This window comes from Mus musculus, chromosome 9, assembly GCF_000001635.26.
Source record: "Mus musculus strain C57BL/6J chromosome 9, GRCm38.p6 C57BL/6J".
Lineage (NCBI taxonomy): Eukaryota > Metazoa > Chordata > Mammalia > Rodentia > Muridae > Mus > Mus musculus.
Window position 1 is genome coordinate 59,190,921 of NC_000075.6, and position 13,878 is coordinate 59,204,798.

Genomic DNA, 13,878 nt, shown 5'->3' on the forward strand with positions numbered 1-13,878 from the left:
TCAGCTGGACCTGGGTAAACTATGCATGTTCTTCTATGGTCCACCTGAAACCAAACAGACTGCAGAGTAGGACCTATTAAGATTGAGGAATTATAAAGTAAACTACTATTTACTGGAGGAACCTGAAAAACATTAGAATATCACATTACAGCCTTAGCTGGGAAACGTAAGGGAAACATGAGCTTTAAAACTGAGCAGAGAGCTATAAGCAAAATGCACCTTAAGAAACAAAACAAAACAAAAAATAAGCAAAGATCTGTGTTAAAATTCACATTGGCAACAGTAAAGAAAACTAACCTTCAGAATCCAAAATAGTGAGAAACTTTTCAGAAAACAAGGCAGGTAAGAGGGTGATGAAGACTGTCAGAGGATGGAAACAGAAAACTAGGGATTGCTTTTAAGTCGTCTAGGAAAACCAGAATGTTTGGACAAGGATTACAGAAGATGCATGCAAGAAAATTCCGCCAGTGGTTGACAAGTCTGGAGTATGCATCCTGAGAAGTTTTATTATGCTCCAAAGGCAACAGGATCCAAAGGCATCCGTATCCCCGCACATCCTCAGCTCCTGAGTCCTGACTGGTGAAGAGTCAGCCTTGAAGCATAGAGGCATACGAGCTCAGGCAATCTACAAAGAGGAAAAGTAGGCATGGCTCATTTGTGACTCAATAACACTACATCTGAGGAGAAAGGAGATTGGTGACTGAAGATCATTTCATTTGGAGCTGTTTTGGTTACTGTGCTATTGCTGTGAAGAGACACCATAGCCAAAGCAACTTATAAAAGAAAGCATTTAATTAGGGGGCTTGCTTATGGCCATCATGGTGGGGGACATGGTAGCAAGCAGGCAAGCATGGCACTGGATAGGTAGCTGGGAGCTTACATCTGATCCACAAGTTAAAGGCAGAAAGAGAGGTGGGGGCTGGGCTTGGCATGGGTACATCACCTGCAGTGATGCAACTCTTCTAATAGGGCCACACCTCTTAATCCTTCTCAGAACAGTTCCATCAACTAGGGACCAAACATCTAAATATATAAGTCTATGGGGGCCATTCTCATTCAAATCACCACTGTCAGCAAAGTGCTTGAAATCAAAGACAGGCAGATGCCTGAGGCTGGTTGGACAGCAAGACCAACCCACGAGGTGAGTTTCAGGCCAATGAGAGACTCTTTTTCAAGAAAAAGGTGGACAGCTCCTGAGGAACAATACCTGAGTTTGGCCTCTGGACTCTGCAGATACACACACACACACACACACACACACTGTACATACATGTATATAGTGACAAGTCTAGAATTTTGGTTTTTATAACAAAATATAGAAATACTATAAGAATGTGCTTTAGTTTTAATCCCAGGTGTGGTGATGTGAGGCTGCTTTGGACTGTCTGCAGCAGCTGACTATGATTTGCCTCGTGCTCTAGCAGAGGAATGGTTTATGCGAGCTGCAGGTAGTTCCTGTGATTGTGTGACATTTGAAATTCTGGGAAATTTCAGAGGGTATATAAATCCTAGAGCCCTGATAGGCATGGTTGGTGATCATTCAGGAGGTTGGTTGTGGCTTGTTAGTAGTTATGCTCAAAGAAGAAACAAAAAGAAAAAAAAGGGATGTGTGTGTGTGTTTGTGTATCTCCCCTCCATCCTTATTTCTCTTCTATCTAGATATAGGGGGGAAAGCCAGAGGGATATAAAGGGTGGGGAGAAAGAAGAACCCACATAGCAGCAAAGAGCAGCTACATATGTACACACACATAAACACACACACCATCATTCTATGTGGCTACTGCAATTTCTATGTACTAAATTCCATAAAAAGATACATGCTCTTAGACATGCATGCTACCCATACCTCTTCTTTATACACCCCTTTTTTAGAAATGTCTTACAGACTACACTCCTGCATATTACAAGAAGAACAAGCCAAGACCTCATCCACATATCAAGGAAGTCAGTTTGGCCATGTTTCCAAGACTAAACCTAATCCTAGTAATCACTGTTGTTTACCTGAGTGAGTAAAAAACGTATGCACGCACGCGCACACGCGCGCGCGCGCGCGCGCACACACACACACACACACACACACACACACATATACACAAACTTGTGTACAAATGTTTATAGTTGCTTTATTCATAATTTCCCAAATGTGAGAGCAACCAAAGTGTCATTAAGTAGGCTAATGGTCAACTAAGCTGTTAAACGTCCAGTTAATGGGATACTAATGATTAAAAAAATAAATGAATGAGCCATCAAGCCTCAAAAGAGGGGAAAATGTGTATTACAAAGTCAGAGGTACCAACCTAAAAAGACAAGATATTGGGTGACTTTCCACCATAGAACATTCTGGGAAAGGTGAAACTATGAAGACGGTGGTTGACTATGGCTTCCTGGGGAGGAAGGAGAGAGAGGTAAATTGGTGGTACCCAGAAAAAACTTTAATCTAGTGAAGGTGTCCTGTATGATGGCTGCATGAACTTAGGCATTTATCAAAACCCACAGAATGTACAATACAGAGAGTGAATACTATCATAAGTCATGGTGTTAATTAATAATAATGGATCACTAACCGGAGCAAATGTACTACGCTAATACAAGTTATTAATAGTAGTGTAAATTGGGGTGAGGTGGAGGGGGAATGGATATTTGAGAGTAATTTCTACTTTCTGCTTGAGTTTTCTGTAGCTAAAACTATTCTCCCCAGCAAAACAAAAATTATTTTTAAGTTTAAATAATAATGGCAAATGGTGATTAAGCTGTCTTTGATTTTAGTTTGCTTAATTCTGTTGAACTGCCTGTATCCAGGGGCAGTCTGTACCTGAGGTGAAGCTGAACTCCAAAGGGCTACCCTGGGTGGGTTCCTGCAGTTCTCTTCAAGACACTACCCCAACCGAAAGCTGGCTTTACCATTTTCTGGCTGCATGTGTTGCCTGCTGTGTGGCTGTTGCCCCCAGAAAGCACATCCTTTGTGCTGTTGATACCTTGTTCAGAAAGCATTACTGCCCACGGGCTTATCTCTCCCCTTCCAGCAGCGGAGCTGAGCAAAGTGACATGGCTCCTCAGAATCAAGGAACAGGACACTCATTAGATGAAAGGGTACAGGGCTCTAAAGACCCAGAGTCTAGCACAGTACATTCTCCGGGATTTGGATCAGAAGAGACCTAAAGAAGTGGTTAGGGACCTGGGGAGACGACTCAGTCCATAACGCGCTTGTCTCGAAAGCTTGAGGATCTGAGTTTGACCCCTGGGAATCGCGCCAAGGAGCCAAGTGTGGACAGATGAGATGGCTCAGTGGGTAAAATACTTGCCGCCAAGCCTGATAACCTGAGTTTGATCGCCGGGAACCATAGAGCAGAGGGAAAGAATCAATTCCCATAGGTTTTCTTCTGACTCGATGTGTACAGTATGGTGCACACATCTCCCATATCTCACAGATAAACAAACACATATTTAAATAAATACTCAAATAATTTTTAGGGGTATAGGAGAAATATGTGTCTATATCTTACCATGAAATGGGTCATAAAAATGTCACACTCAGGGACTGGAGAGATGACTCAATGGCTAAGGGTGTTTGCTTCTGCACAACCATGGGAACATAAGTTCAGATCCCATATAACAATCTGGACACAGTCTCATCACACCTGTAACCCCCGGTGCTTTGGGGAGTGGAGACAGAAGGATTGCTAGGACTTAGTGCCCTCCAACCTAGGTGAGAAATGTGTGCTCTGGTTTCAGAGAGAGACCCTGCCTGAAGGAATAAATCAGAGATTGGTAAATGAAGACACTCCATGCCCTCCTGTGGCCTCTGCACACACACTCATAGATGTATGCATCTGTATACACAAACATCCATACACACAATAAGAAAATCATGTGTTCTCTCTTTCTCTATGAGTGTATGAGAAAGACAGACATAGAGAGACAGAAAGAGAAAGGGAGAGAAAGAGGAAAAAGAATTTGATTAAGAAAATGGGGTTGACATGTTAACGATAAACAAATCTGGGGCTGGAGAGATGGACTTGGTAAAGTGGGTGAGCTGTGAGGACTTGGGTATGGATCCTCAGCACCCATGTAAAGGCCATAGGGGACAGCATAGTAACCAAAGCATTACTGGGAGGGGAAGACAAGAAGAACCCAGGCTCACTGGCCAGCCAGTCCAGCTGAACTATCAAGTCCCAGGTTCAGTGAGAGAGCCTGTCTCAAAAAACAAGGTGAAGGACTAGAGAGATGTCTCAGTGCTTTCGCACATGCATTGTTCTTGCAGTTACCAGTACCCAAGGTGGGTGGTTTACAACCACCAATGACTCTAGCTCCAGGGGATCTAGCACCTTCTGCTGGACTCCACAGGCATCTGCACTCATGTGCACATACCTGCCCCAATACAGATACATGCATAGGTGACCATACACACATGCACACACACACCTACAACACATACATAATAAATAAATCTGTACATAATCAGAATCTCTTACTTTTTTTTACTTTTAAAGCTTTAAATTTATTGACAGAAAAAAATGCTTGAGAATTTGAGCAAACCATGCCTTTAATCCCAACACTCAGGAGGCAGAGGCAGGCAGATCTCTGAGTTTGAGGCCAGCCTGGTGTACAGAACAAGTTCCAGAACAACCAGGGCAACACAGAGAAACCCTGTCTCAAATAAATAAATAAATAAATAAGAAACCCTGTCTCAAGTAAATAAATAAATAAATAAATAAATAAGAAAGTGAGCATATTTCAACACCCCGTTTTTATATTAAGATCTAACAACTTATGGATCCTGTGGTACTGGCAACTACACTCAGGTCTTCTCTTGCTAGGCAAGCACTGTATGGCTGAGCTGCATCTCTGGTCCCCCTGTCTTAATTGTAAACCAGTACTAGGCTGAGAGTACATCGGAGCACTTCCTCAGAGACACCCTCCGCTCAGTCTACAGCATGACAAAACACCAAGTAGTTTATCTACTTAAAACTATATCACCAATGTCATCGAAAAATCACAATGGACAATTCACCATCCGCTGAACATGGTATCTGGGGAAGATAGATAGACCACAGGTTCTACAGAGATGGGTCACGTTAAGGCATGAGGTTTTATTTTTTCCCCTTTCTTTTATTTTTGTTTTGTTTTCACTTTTTTTGTTTTTTAAGACAGGGTTGGCCCTGGCTGTACTAGAATTTGCCCAGCAAACCAGGCTGTCCTTGAACTTAGAGATCTGTCTGCCTCTGCCTCCCGAGGGCTTGTGTTTAGGGCACGTGCCACCATTGCCCATCTCCACATCACTCTTTACTTATTTACTTACTGTATGTGTTTAGGCACAGGCATATCACTTGTGAACACATGAAGGTAATCAAGTCTCACTTTCTACCACGTGGGTCCCCAGGATCAAGCTTTGTTTCAGGCTTGGTGGCAAGCATCTCTACCCACTGAGCCATTTCACAGATCCCCCAACCCCCATATCTTTACATTGCTTTCACCTAGGGTCTGTTATAACTCACAATGCTTACAGCTCAGCACGTGCTTTGTCCTCCATTATTTTTACAAGAAATATAGTTACAAAATTATAGAGCATTATTCCTACAAGGAGATATGCAAAACTGAAGTTGGTTTTTTGCTTTAAATTTAAAAACACACATGTATTTTCCAAACTTTCTCTAATCAGAATATATTGCACTTATTACCAAAATAGATGCAATTTTAAAAATCAGCCCATATAATTTTGTATGTATCATATGATCACAATCATGAGAAATTATAGACAACAAAAGAATAAAAAGAGATGTACTTTAAAAAGCAGCCATGGCTGGTGTGAAAACCTGCTGGTTTTCTCTTCTGTCAACTGCTCCTCTGTTGTCCTAATTACTGCTGTAATGCTTAAAACGGTTGTTTTTCCTTTTTTTTTTTTAAACCAACCAGAGAGCTGCAGGTTATTTTTAAAATGAGGTCCTCACCTCCCTCCATGCACTTAAATTAATCTCAACGGTTTTAGCGAGTTATATTTTCAAATGATAGTAACTTAAGAGGTATTAATCAAATTTATATTAAATAATAGACCCCTTAAAGGGGTGATTTTCTACACCTCGGATACTAAGAGAAATCGCAAATAGAAGACGTGCTGCGTAAAAATTCTGTAATGTCATTAAGTCGGAGCAGTATCTTGCATCCCAAGGATGGAACTCTACAGTTTGAAAGAAGTTGTGATCTAAGATGCTTTAATTTAGTCCATTTGACACACCCCGTCAGGGTGCTCGCCTCAGGTTGGGGGTGGAGAGTGGAGGGGTAGGAGTGGGGAGTGGAGGGGTGGGGATGGGGGGTGGAAGGGTGAGGGTGGGGAGTGGAGGGGGTGGAGGCGTAGGGGGGTGGTGTCTAGCCATTCCCTTCCTTTCTTTGTACTCCTATAAGACAACCTGAGAGGTCCTGATACAGCGAGCACTCCAGACACGGACAGACCGACAGACTGTGGTTACAACTCTACCGCTCTCTGATCTGTCTCTTAGCTTCCTGGCTGTCTTAATGATGAAAGCTGAGGCCGGGGATGTAGCTCGGTGGCTGAGTACTTTCCTAAGCATGTGCAAGGCTCTGAGTTCAATCCTCAGCACTAAAAATTTAAAAACCTAACAGACGGATGAAAGCCGTTGAAAGCCACTACTCCTCCTTCCGTTACCCCACTTCCTGGCAGAAGGCAGGAGGTAGCTCTTCCTAGCTTGGCCCAGGCCTCCTACAGAAGAGCCAGCGCAGCCGCCTCCTCTCTCCAGGATGGCATCTTTGTCTGGGATCACTGTTGGTCTCCAGCAGCGAGGCCGGCCATCTGCTGATGCCTACCACCAGCTGCTGTCTCGTCTTCACTTTCTGTCTCCCTTGAGAATCCCAACTTGCAGGCATGTGGGATTCTCTCCTGAACTAGCTTAGCCTGGATTCTTATCTTCCCGGACGGGCGCTTTCAGAATGTCCTCTCTTCACTTAGCCTCGCCTACATTCCCCTTGAGGACAGATCTGTCGCCTTCCCCTGAGGGAGTCCCCTCTGGTCATATACACCAACCGGAGACCCTAGGAAAGGAAGTCCATCTAGAAAAGTGTTTGAGTGAACTCACAGGAGACCTGCAGCTTCAAGTAGGAGGAAACTAGATCCTGGCCCAGAGTCCCACGGGACTTCGTTTCAGTTCCCCATATGGAGTCCCAAACCTGTGACTCGTGCTCCAGGTTGAAATTTTCCTTTGGTATCATTTCATGGGGAAAGAACAACCACCAAAAACCATAAAAAGAGCATGATTATTTAAATTAGCTCTTTTCCATCTGGATGCTTCCCCCAGTGTCTCCCCCATTTTAAAAGCAGGCAAGTCTAGCAGGGTTTGGGATCCATACTGTCTCCTTTCAGACTGTCTTCTGTGGTGGCGGCTGAACATGGGTGTTTCTCCCTTCAAACCCTGGATTCCCCTGCCTCCTGGGAAGAAAATAAGCTGCTCAGCCCCTGCCCTGTCCCCTCCCCTTCTCAGCCTGCTCCTGGAGCCTCAGCATCTGCCAGATCCAACTCCATTAGGTTAGGGCACAAATCGAAAGGGGTAAGCAAGGTTGCTGTCCAGCCCAGCACTGTCACAGTAATTAATGGTCCTTGGATCAGTGCTAAATCAGTGGAAGAAAGAAACTTCTGCCCAGGCAGTAGAGCTCCATATCCCTGGTGTCTCTGTTTCCTGTACTCCTGCAGGATCCATCAATTCATAGTTCAGGCCACCCAGGACACGTGGAACACATGAGCCCAGCTGGAATGCTGCTTAGAGCACCAACGTTACTCCCACAATTCATTTCTCTTCTCCCTCACTTAAAAAAGAAACCAGAGACGTGGGTGGGTGGGGTTCTTGAGCAAGTAATGCGTCAGGGAGTGCTCTGTAGAAAGAAGCAGAACTCTTAGAGAGGGTATGAGGAGAATTCTAGCTACCACCTGATCCTTCATGAAGCCCTAAACATAGTGTATCACTGAGCTCATGCAGCTGAGAGACAAGAGGACTGGGCTGGTGGACCGTCTTCCTGGCAGCCATTGACACAATGCCTGCATCTACAGTGTGAACTTACAATGTCCTACACCTGAAGCTTCCATCAGCCAAGGGCAAGTGTCTAGAAAGAGGACAGGACTGGACTGCCAGCAGCCAAGTCCCTCAGCACTGGGGAGATGGGGCTCTGACCTGGGAAAGGCATCTGGATAAAAGATCGGCAACTTCAGAACATCGTCCTTGATTTTTCTCAGCCATATGTATTTTCTTTCCTTTCAAAATTTTTATTTATTTTTATATTGCACTTGTTTGTGTAGAGTGTCTGTGTGCACATGGGTACATGTGTGTGTAAAAACGTGCCGTGGCATGTGTGTTGAGGTCAGAGGACAGTGTATGGGAGTTGGTTCCCTCTTTGCGCTGTGTGAGTCTTGAGGTCTCACTCAGGTTGCTAAGCTTGGTGGCAAGCACTTTACCCACGGAGCCATCTCGACACTTTACCCACGGAGCCATCTCAACAGCCCGGAGTGCCTCTTTGATGTGTCTGTCACTAACCCACTTTCACTTTTTACAACTCCTTCACTGTTGAACATGACCACAGCAAACTAAAAAGTCTTGATCAGCAATACTCAATCCTCAAGTCCCTGGCTTCTACAGTCTTTGGGATTTTTTTTTCTTTTTAATCAAGGAGTTTTAGCCCCTTCTGGGGCTGTCTCTCCATTTTCTTGAGGAGGAAACCGAGGCAGACAAAGATTTATCTGTATAGCATGTTCTCTAACCGAGTGAGCCAAGACCACGTGACTTTGAGGTAAAAGCAGCCTGCCATACATTCACTTCTGCTTCTGCGACGGTGGAAGGACTTTTTGTTCAGTCTTTCGAATTAATCATTATAAAAAAAGGATTATTAAATTCAACGCTTGCAAAGAAAGCTTCGTGGCAGGAGTAATATTCCATCCTGTGTTTGATGTCTGCGATAAGGACATGGAGTTAAGCCAGATATAGAACCTACTTAAAATCTTACGGAGTTTTAAAACCAAACTTGAACCTTCTGGAGTTGATTTATTTATTCTTGGCAACTCGCAGCTTCCTGATTCTTGGAAAGTTGCTGGCTCATTTAGAAGGAAAACTCATGAGACTCCTTGTGCACCGAGTAGCTCTTACAAAACGGTCTTTTGATGTGTAAAGTGTAAATGAATAAGAAGCAGAAGACGGACGTTCTGAAGCACACATGGATGCAATCACGGAGAGAACACTTCTCAGGGCAAAATGCAAACGTTTCCTACGCCTTAAACACCGAGGGAATTGTTCTGCAGTCACCAAACCCCAACTGTCTGAGGTGCCCTTTAACCATGGGAGCAACTTAGGTTCATGCCAGAGAACATCAAGGGGTCTGTGGTCAGGTTACACCCTTCTGTACTGTCTCCCAAGCAGTCCTCCTGCTGTGTGCTCCACCGATAAAGATTAGTTCTTCTTCCTGATTAAAACATGTCAGAATTATTCACTAAGGATTTCAAGAATTCTGTGTATGCATGTGCACATGCCTCTGTGTGTGTGTGTGTGTGTGTGTGTATTATGTATGAGTGAGCTTGTGGGGGGAAGGTGTGGGCTGTCAGGGACACAGTGGTTGTGTCCACTGTCTTCCTTCATCACTCTCAACTTTTTCTGAGGCAGGGTCTCGGTGACTCAGGAGCTCACTGGTTCAGCAAGACTAGCCAGGATGCTCTTGTCTCTATCCACTATAGTACAGTGCCCTACTTTTATGAAGGTGTTGGGGATCCAAACTATGGTCCTCATACAGACCTTACAACCACCACAGGACAACAGGATGGCTGCTTTTCTGTACTGAAAGGCTGAACACTCTGAAGCCTCATTACCACTGGGAAGGAAAGGTCTCCTCACATGAGCTCATTTCTTGTGGTGGTTTGAATATGCTTGGCCCATGGGGTGTGGTTTTGTTGGAGGGAGTATGCCACTGTGCAGGTGGGCTGTGAGGTCCCTATTCTCAGACTCTGCCCAGTGCGGAAGAGACCGTCCTCCTGGTTGCCTTTGGATCAAGATATAGAAAACTCTTGGTTCCTCCTGCACCATGTCTGCCTGCATCCTGCCATGCTTCCCACCATGATGATAATGGACTGAACCTCTGAAACTGTAAGCCAGCCCCAATTAAATGTTTGCCTTGTGAGGGTCGCCTTGGTCGTGGTGGCCCTTCACAGCAAACCCAAACTTCTATCTTTTGACACAGATAAAAGCTTATTCTGCTTATTATCTGTTGCCAGTGACAAAGACGGTCAGCTGATCTCTGCTCGAGCCCAAGTTCCCTCACTAACACCCTTACCGGTTCTTCTGAGGGGCGTGTGGGTGAGGGTGGCCACCTCATATAGTAGTTGCTTTATCTGTGGAAGGAATAGGCACGTAGTAAGCAATTGTCTAACACCTGAAACCTCAGCTTGGGTTGTTCTGGGCAACTGGTTCCTGGTTTTCCACCTAGATTGCTCATCTTAGTGGTGACCACAGTACAGTATTGTCACCTCTACTCCCATGAAAGGTTTTATGCCAGCTTCATGGACTGGGTTTGTTCTTGCAGGAGTAGTTAGTTCTTATGAGAGCAGATTGTTCCAAGGCCAGACTCCATAGCTGGTCTCTCCGTATACTGCCATTTTCCTTTCTGTTTCTCTATCAATCATTTTGATCCAACCAAAGGGAGCCTTTCCAGGACAGCATGCCATATACTCTTTGTGTCTTCTGGCCACTCAGTCTACTGAGCCAAATAAACTCCTGTAACGACCAGCCTTGTGTGTTTTGTCATAGCAACACAGGACAGACAAATGGTCATCTTCCCTCTGCCCCCATATATAACTACTAAAAATCTGCCAGACACCTTTTAATTTTATTTATGAGCTTTTAAGCATTCTGGGTCTCCCTACTACTTTTGGAAGGTGATAGGTAGGAAAAGCGCACTGAGACTCTGGATTCTAAGTCAACTTTCTAAGGCTCAAGTCTGCTCCTCATTTTAGTTGCATGGCCTTAAGTCACTAGAAATTTCTTAACCTAGATTGGGAATTGAACCTGGGCCCTCTTGTCGAACAGCCTGCACTTTTAACCACTGAGCCATCTCTCCAGCCCCATTGTTAGTCATTTTTGACACATTAAATCATTTGATCTTCACAGCAAGTGAAGCACTGGACTTCCAACACACAGACACAGAGGTCTAGGTTCAGAAATTTCTAGCATGTGTAACCCTGGTGCTGAGGGACGGAAGCAGGCAAATCCATGGGGCTTGCTGGAGAGCAAGTCTGGCTGAAACAGGGAACTCAGGTTCAGTAAGAATTCTAATCTCCAAAAGTAGGATGGGCAAGAACAGAAGAGGATATGATGTCATCCTCTGACTTTCACAGTACATGCACGGATGGATGGATGGATGGATGTGAACACACCCACCACAACACATTCATACACAAACATATGCGAGCACATTTCCGCAGTCTTCCACCTGATACTACATATCAAAATCTAAATAAATTCCAAATCCAAACAGAAATTCAATGTTGAAAACATGAATAAAATGAAAGTGAACATTTATCCCATTGCTGGGTAGGGTTCTGCCAGGCCTCGAGGCAGTGAAAAAAAATTATAAGTGGAATGATCCACAGTTTACCCACAAAATCCAAAATTCCATCTACAGCAGTTGAATTTTCACACAGAACTAAACAAGGGGGAGTATATCTGCACTAAATGCGATGAAGGGTTAATACCCTCAATATTTAAAGAGTCTATGAACATGGAGGCTGAGGAGAGAGGAAGGATTATCCGAGGCAACGCTTTAATCATAGCTGGCTCGTTCCAATACCTAAAATGTCTGAGTTCCCCCATTTCTGCCAATGGGTTTGCGTCTGTACACGCAAACTGTATTTAACATTGGCTCCAACCCAACCTCATTAGTAAAGTCAATCTGCCGCAAAGAAAAGATCATTATAATGCTTCACGCAGCCAAATGTCCATGATGTTTCTAGTACGTGCCATTGGACATTCTCCACATGACTGCTCCCCCTCCTTGGTGAGAGAAATGTAGAGCTGGCTATCTTTCCTTCCTTCCTACAGAGCTCAAAAGCAATGATGGGCTCGCCCCCCAGGAGCCAAGCCAGAGCCGAGCAGAGCAGACAGTTAAGGCGTTTGGAGCAATTTTAAAATCATAGTCTCACTAGTACTCAAGCAGCCATTGAATTATACTGTGGACCCCACTACCTGGGGCTAATCAAGCCCCTCCTTAAATCCAGCTTACAGCATGGCATCATTTCCTGCTCTTGTCTGAATAAAGAAACTGAGGTTCCAATTGAAGAAATAATTTGTCTGAGGTCATGCAAGGAGCTGGAGGGGCGGAGACTGAACCCTGAGATATTAGACGCTAAGAGCATAACTGCCTGTAAGTGTCCAAGAGGCCTCCTGCTGAACTAAGAAAAGGGTCTATGTAGATGACATTTCTTGGCAAACACAGACAGGGGGATGAGAGAGAGAAGAAGAATGGAGAGGAGGGCTGCTCTTTAAATCTTAAATATTCCCAAAGGCCCAGCGCAGCTCTAGTGGGAGGCAGTGGAACCTTAAGAAATGACGCCTGGTGGGCTGAAGCTGAGCCATTGAGGCATAACCAAGAAGGACCCTGGAGGGCTCCAGTCCCTTCCCCTTCCTTTCTTTTTGCATTGGCAATGAGGTAAAGATTTTGCTCTGTGACTTCTTTCTGCCTTGAGGAACACATCACTGCAGGCCCCAAAAGTATCAGATTCGATTGACTATAGACTAAAATCTCCAAAACTGTGAGCCAAAATCATATATTTTTCTTTATGAATAAACTGTTTTCATCAGAGTAACAGGAAGCTATGATAGTAAGGTCCTATGTGAGTTGCAGAGAACCCTCCAGCCTAAAAAGGCAAAGGAAAGCACAAATGCCCTTCTGGTCAACACGTATGTGCACGTAAGGCTGGGAGAGTAAGGTGAGAGAGACATTTCCAGTGTCCACATAAGGCTATGGATGGTTCTTGTTTTCCACAGCCAGACTGGAAAAAAAAATTCAAAATTTATGAGCCACTGAGTAAAGTACTCAGAATGGCTTTACAGAATCTGTGGGGCAAAATTAGCCCCAGAGTAAAGTCTGTTCTCATTAAATCTGACAAAAGTTTAACAGCGAGAGTTGAAAACATCGAACTATTTCCAAGTTACTATCCCAGAATAAGTCTCAGTTCTAGAGAATCTTTTTTGGCTCACGGGTATTGTGCACGGTCCTGGGTTTCATAAGGACACGTTTAGATAAGCACACAATGTGCTTTGACCGTGTTCCCCGTGTGTCCAGCCTTCCTGTCCCACTGGTCACCTTTGCTCCCTGAGTTTCACTTCTACTTTTGTGTCTTATGTGCATGCATGGTTGTACGCAGCTACATAATAAAGTCTAGGATCCACAAAGGATATAAAGTGAGGTATTCGTCTGAAACTAACTTAATTATCTGAAAAGACATCATTTTATTCTTCTTTATGGCTGAATAAAATTGCATCATCACGTGTCCATGCACACACACACACACACACACACACACACACACACACACACACACACACAGGATATGTGCAGGAATTTTATTTATTAGTTAGTTAGTTTTGGCTTTTTGGGCCGGGGTTTCTCTATGTAGCCTTGACTGTCCTGAAACTTACTCTATAGATCAGGCTGGCCTCAAACTCACAGAGATCTGCCTGCCTCTGCTGCAGAAGTGCTGGGATTAAAGCCATGTGCCACCACCCTGACCTGGACAAAAATTCTTTTGAAATTCCACTGTGTATATATGCCGTATTTTCTTTATCCATCTCTCCATGGATTGATGCCTAAGTTGCCTCTATGACTTAGCCATTAAGCATA

At 44.3% G+C, this 13,878-nt stretch overlaps 1 long non-coding RNA gene across 1 annotated transcript in view; it reads right to left on the reverse strand.

Moving 5' to 3' along the window:
* Nucleotides 1–280: 280 nt before the first annotated feature.
* The window catches only part of Gm33053, a 43,871-nt gene continuing 30,273 nt past the window's right edge, over nucleotides 281–13,878 (reverse strand). Inside the window, exon 4 of the long non-coding RNA XR_379496.3 lies at nucleotides 281–625. This is a non-coding gene — a long non-coding RNA (predicted gene, 33053). The remainder of the gene's footprint in view (nucleotides 626–13,878) is intronic.